This window comes from Lolium perenne, chromosome 1 (assembly GCF_019359855.2).
Source record: "Lolium perenne isolate Kyuss_39 chromosome 1, Kyuss_2.0, whole genome shotgun sequence".
NCBI lineage: Eukaryota > Viridiplantae > Streptophyta > Magnoliopsida > Poales > Poaceae > Lolium > Lolium perenne.
In genome coordinates this window covers 832,413-839,321 of record NC_067244.2, presented here as the reverse complement: position 1 = coordinate 839,321, position 6,909 = coordinate 832,413, and positions in this window count along the sequence as shown.

The window sequence follows — 6,909 nt, the reverse complement described above, 5'->3', positions numbered from 1 at the left end:
TTGAAAACATAGAAACAAATTTGTCAACGGTAGTAATAAAGCATATGTGTTATGTATAAGATATCCTATAAGTTGCAAGCCTCATGCATAGATTACCAATAGTGCCCGCACCTTGTCCTAATTAGCTTGGATTTACATGGATTATCATTGCATAACATATGTTTTAACCAAGTGTCACAAAGGGGTACCTCTATGCCGCATGTACAAAGATCTAAGGAGAAAGCTCGCATTGGAATTCTCGCTTTCGATTTTTCTCAACTTAGACATCCATACCGGGACAACATAGACAACAGATAATGGACTCCTCTTTAACGCATAAGCATTCAACAACAGATAATATTCTCATAAGAGATTGAGGATTAATGTCCAAACCGAAACTTCCACCATGGATCATGGCTTTAGTTAGCGGACCAATGTTCTTCTCTAACAATATGCATACTCAAACCATTTGATCATGATAAATCACACTTACTTCAGACAAGACGAACATGCATAGCAACTCACATGATATTCAACAAAGGTGAAATAGTTGATGGCGTCCCCAGGAACATGGTTATCGCTCAACAAGCAACTTATTAAGAAATAAGATACATAAGTACATATTCAATACCACAATAGTTTTTAAGCTATTTTTCCCAGGAAGCAACAGTGGAAGACCAATGCAGATCCGCCTGGGTCTCCCAGGTGCTGGAAAAGCAAAGGTGTCACTTCGTGCACTACCTCGCACATAACGCTAGAACCGCTCCTCCTCCGGAGGACGCAGGACCCATGCAGGTTGATGATGCCAGAACCGACGACGCCCCGGAATAGCAGGAGGCTGCCGGAGATAGCGGCGCACTGGATCAGCAAGATAATGTCGGAGAAGAACCAATCTTGGGCAATCTCAGCCCAGTCTCTGGTGATACCTCCTCCATGGATACCGAGGAATTCGATCGCAAATTGAAGGAGTTCGGAGGCGATGATCAAACTGAAGTTGAATCCGCCCAGCCTAAGCAGGTCCTCGCAACCTTGGCGGCGCTGGATCAGCGACATTCAGAAGAGGAGCACTCGGAATCTGACTCACAGCCATCCCATGCAGGATCTCCGCTATCGCGGGAACGACCGCATAGGGAAGTCCTGTCCCCAGAAGAACTGGTTGAGCAGGCAGGCATGGATGCAATCGCACACTCAGATATCCTCAACAAATCCATAACTCCTGAAGACGCAGCAAATGCGGAAGCTCTAGAAGCCAAAGGACAGGAGATGTTGGAAACTGCCAAAAAATTCGCCACCACCGCAGCAGCAATGCTAGAGGAGAGGAAAGAAGCCGCGCACTTCGTGGATAATTTCCTCAAGCGGGAACGGCAGGTTAACGAATCACTGGAACAAGTCAAGCACCTCCGGAAGCATTGGGAGGACAAGGTCAACGAGGCTCAACGGGAGGCTGATAGGATGAGGCGAGAAGCCGTAGTCCCCGCAAGATCACCTTCGCAACTCCCACCGAGCAACAGCCACTCGCAACTACAAAGGATAACATGAAAAAGGTTGCGGAGATCTTGAAAAAGAAGGACGAGGAGATTGATATCGACTACGTCCGAATGCTTGTTGCCTCAGCAATGAAGCAGCAGAGCAAGGCAGATACTTCGCGCAGGTTGGAATGCAACCCGGATCATTGCATGTCTACCGCGCAGAAGGACGCCTACGCCAATCGCCATCGTGATGACGAATCGCGCACCGGATCTTCGGAGCGCAGGGGGAAAACCAGAGAACACCCAAATCTAATCCCTGTGCCATCAAAGACACCTCTGTCAGATCCAAAGAAAGGAAAGGATGCGAGGTACACTGGTAAAGACAAGTACTGAAATCCGTCACCTCCACCCAACGGATACCCGCGTCCCCCACTCCCTCGTCGCCGTAGTCCAGCTGGAAACACTAGACCCCATGGGCCAGGTGGAATCAATATCCGCGACAACGTGGCCCCTCGGAGGAACAGGAGCAGGGAGCGTACGCCGGAACCCCGCCGTAGCCGTTACAATGATCGTGAACCCGAGCCCAGGAGGAGTCGGAACGAGGAACGCGAGCCGGAACCCCGCCGAAGCCGGAACGACGAAGGTGGCCAGCACCACGGTGAAGGCAGCCACCGAAACCGGAGTCAGCACCGTGAAGGGCAAGGAGAATCTGAAGGCGGAAGCAAGAGGTCGTACCGACCCCCTCGCAGATCACCTTCCCCACCATCCAGCGGTGGAGACGGAGGTGGAGGCGGAGGCGGTGGTCGGAGATCTCGCTCACGCTCTAAATCCCCCCGCAAAGGCTCGCGTGACGCACGGGAATGCCTCAACGAATACAAAACTGATTACATCGGCCCAAAGTGCTTTGGCAGGATGATCCGAGAGGAACCAAAGCCAAGGATGAACCTCAAGCTACCTGGAATCCTGAAGCATTACGATGGCACCGAAAGGCCGGATACCTGGATTGAGGATTACTACAATGCAGTAACCTTCGCCGGAGGGACCCCTAACATCGCCTGCCGCATGCTCCAACTGTACCTTGTAGGTCCAGCCCGGATCTGGCCCAGTGACCTTGAGAACAACTCTATCTTTTGCTGGTTCGACCTGAAGAACGCCTTTGAAAAGCACTTCAGGGGCACCTACAAAAGACCTTCCACAACAAGCGACCTCCAGGCCTGTATCCAGAAGAAGGGTGAAACATCAAGGAACTTCCTCACCCGATGGCTAGCAACCAAGAACGAGTGTGAGAATGTCGATCACACCACAGCTATGCGCGCCTTTATAGGTGGATTGCAGAGGGGAGGATTGCTGCGGCACAAGCTCACTTGCTTGGCTAACGCAAACAAACTGACTTTGGATGACATGATCTCCATTGCCAGCGATCATACTGCCGCCGATGACGACGCGGGCGGAGATCTAGCAGGCACAGCAATTCCCCTGCATCAGCAGAAGAAGAACCGTGATAACGGAAACAGCAGCGGCAGCAAGCGGAAAAATCCCCCTGATGACCAGAAGAGTGGCGGATCCGATATGGTCGCCATGGCTTTCCAACGCGGAGGTCAAGGAGGCGGAAGAGGACGTGGTCGCGGAGGCGGAGCTGGCAGAGGCCAACAGCGTGATGAGGTCACTGCTGCCTGAACCCGTGTCCCCCAAACATACGAGGAGTACAGAAACATGCCCTACCTGGTCCATCTGGATCCGGCTACAGGAAAGTCCACTCACACCAACCGCAACTGCAAGTGGGTCAATGATCTCAAATCTGACCCGGAAGCAGGATACAAGCGAGCTCGGAAGCACCACCCACGCGGCAAAGGAGGCAAGGGCAAGAACAAGGACAAGGAGGAAGATAGTTCTGAGGCAATGGATGAGGATGATGCTTCGCCGGATCCCAAAGAAGGATCCGCAGCTAAACCCAACCCCTTTGTCAAAAAGAGTGCGGGTGCGTACCACACCTTCCTCGGAACCCCAACGGTCCGCTCCAGCAAATCAGCTCTCCGGATCCTGAACTCCACAGTTCCGGCTGTGCCGCAGTATGTCAGGTGGTCGGAAACTCCGTGCACGTTCGACAGGCAGGATCATCCTACCATCGTCCCGAAGGAGTGCTATGCATTGGTGGTAAGTCCCCGCATCGACGGCTATGAGTTCTCCAAATGCCTTACCAAGGAGCGGATGAACCTCACCAAGGAACAACTCAAACACAGCACCACTGAATTTCATGGTGTGGTTCCGGGTAAAAAGGCAAACTCCCTTGGCAGCATCAGACTTCCCGTGGCCTTCGGCGATATCAATAATTTCCGCAAAGAGATGATCACGTTTGAGGTCGTGCCCTTCAAGAGTTCCTATCATGTCATTTTCGGCAGTCCCACCTACCATAAGTTCCACGCAAGAGCGCGCTACATCTACAACAAGCTCAAGATTTCGGGTCCCAATGGTATGTTTACCGTATCCGGAGATTACAAGAAGGCTCACGAGTGCGAGCTGGGCGAAGCCGCCTTCACAGAGTCTGTTATATCTAGAGAGGAGCTGCAAGGCTACAGAGCCGCGGCGGATCCAAAAGAGATGCATACCGCCAAGAAGCAGATCTCCGAACAGAAAACTTCGTTCAAGGCCGCGATAGAGACCAAGAAGATCGACTTCAAGGAAGGAGATAGCTCCAAACAGGTCTCAGTCGGAGCCAACATGGACCCCAAATAGGAAGACGCGCTCGTCGAGTTCCTCCGCGCTAACATGGACATCTTCGCATGGCAGCCTTCTGAAATGTCCGGAGTACCTAGGGAACTCGCCGAGCACTACCTCAACATAAATCCGGGAGCCAAACTAGTGTAGCAAGCTATGTGACGCTTTGCAGATAAGAAGCGTCGCGCCATAGGAATGGAACTAGCAAAGTTACTAGAGGCAGGTTTTGTAGTAGAAGTTATCCATACTGATTGGGTCGCAAATCCCGTCCTTGTACCCAAAAAGAATTCTGAAATACTAAGAATGTGCATCGATTACTCCAGCTTGAATAAGCATTGTCCGAAGGATCCGTTCCCCTTGCCGCGCATTGACCAAGTCATTGATTCGACGGGAGGGGCGGAACTTCTGTGTTTTCTTGACGCATATTCCGGGTATCACCAGATCCGGATGAAGAAGTCCGACCAAAAGGCGACCTCATTCATCACCCCGTTTGGCACATACTGCTATGTCACCATGCCTTTTGGTTTGAAAAACGCAGGTGCCACATACCAGCGTACGATGCAGCGGTGCTTGAAGGACCAAATTGCCCGGAACGTACACGCATACGTCGACGACATCACGGTCATGACCTGGAAAGGATCCGACTTGATCAGCGACCTCACAGAAACCTTTGAGAACCTCCGATGGTACAAGATGATGTTAAATCCGCTGAAGTGCGTCTTTGGCGTTCCATCCAGAAAACTCCTTGGCTTCATAGTCTCCCACAGGGGCATCGAGGTTAACCCGGAGAAAATCAAGGCAATCATGTGCATTAAAAGGCCAACTTGTCTCAAAGACGTGCAGCGACTAACTGGTTGTGTTGCAGCAATCAGTAGGTTTGTCAGCCGTCTTGGCGAGAAGGCGCTACCTCTGTATAAGCTGTTGAAGAAAACAGACAAATTTGTATGGGACAACGCAGCAGATGCAGCACTTCAAGGGTTGAAGGACATACTCACCTCCCCACCTACCCTAGCAGCTCCAGAAGAGTCAGAGCCCATGCTCCTTTATCTGGCAGCCACCAACAGAGTCATCAGTATCATCATCGTGGTGGAACGAAAGGAAGAAGGCCACGAGTATGGAGTCCAAAGGCCAGTCTATTACATTAGCGAGGTACTGACGGAATCCAAACAAAGATATCCTCACTTTCAAAAGCTAGCCTATGGTGTATTCCTAGGTAGCAGGAAGCTGAGACACTACTTCCAGGAGCATCCAGTAACAGTCGTGAGCAAGGCTCCGCTGTCAACAATTCTCAACAACGCTGACGCAACAGGACGCACCGCAAAATGGGGCATTGATTTATCTGCCTTCGACATTGATGATGTGGCCAGGACTGCGATCAAGTCCCAGGTCTTGGCAGATTTCGTCGCGGATTGGACAGAAGCTCCGGATGCAAATCTGTAGCCGGAACCAGAAACATGGGTCATGCACTTCGATGGATCCAAGCAGCATCAAGGCTCAGGAGCCGGAGTCACCCTGAAGTCCCCTACTGGAGAAGAACTGCAGTACGTTCTGCAGGTTCACTTTGAAGCTATGGCGGAATACGAGGCTCTACTACTCGGTCTGCGCATTGCTAAGGAAATTGGGATCAAGCACATCATTTGCTGCGAAGATTCCGACCTGGTGGCACACCAAGTAGCCGGAACCTGGAATGCCAGAAACTCCATCATGGCGGCCTACAGAGACAAAGTTGACGAGATCGCCAAATGCTTCCTCGGATACGAAGCCAAGTACGTTAGAAGAGACGATAACACAGCGGCAGATATGCTATCCAAGCTCGGATCCGGCAGGAAACCAATTCCTCCTGGCATTTTCCTTGAGCACTTGCGGATACCTTCGGTGAAGGGCGCTAACCCGGAAAACCCGGATCTGGCAGTATCTCCGGCTAGGGAAGTGATGGCTATCATTCCGGTCTGGACACAGCCGTTCCTGGACTACCTCATTGATCAAAAGTTGCCAGAGGACGAGGTCCTCGCACGACAGATCATCAAACGAGCGAGATCCTACACAATCGTTGATGGATAGCTCTACAAACGAAGCGCAACTGGGGTGTTTCTTAAATGCGTCTCCAATCAAGACGGCATTGAAATCCTCAGGGAAATCCATCTAGGGGATTGCGGGCATCATGCCGCCCCCAGGTCCCTTGTTGCAAAAGCTTTTCGGCTTGGATTCTACGGGCTCACAGCTAAAGAAGCTGCTGATAAACTGGTAAAAACTTGTCGAGGTTGTCAGTACTATGCTACTCAACCAAACGCTCCAGCCCAAGAGTTGAATACCATCCCTATCACCTGGCCGTTCGCGGTCTGGGGGGCTAGATATGGTTGGTAAATTAAAGAAATCATCTCCTGGCGGTTTTGAGTACCTCCTGGTCGCTGTTGACAAGTTCAGTAAGTGGATCGAGGCAAAGCCAGTGAGAAAAGCCAATGGTGCTACGGCACTAAAATTTGTCTGCAGCCTCGTGACGAGATTCGGCATCCCTCACAGCATAATCACAGATAATGGCACGAATTTTGCACAATGAGAATTAAAGGACTAATGTCATGACACAGGGATCCGACTTGACCTCGCATCTGTGGCTCACCCACAATCCAATGGTCAAGCCGAAAGAGCAAATGGCCTCATCCTATCCGGAATTAAACCACGCCTTGAAGAACCACTGCGACGCGCAGCCGGAGCTTGGGCCGATAAGTTGGACTCTATCTTGTGGAGT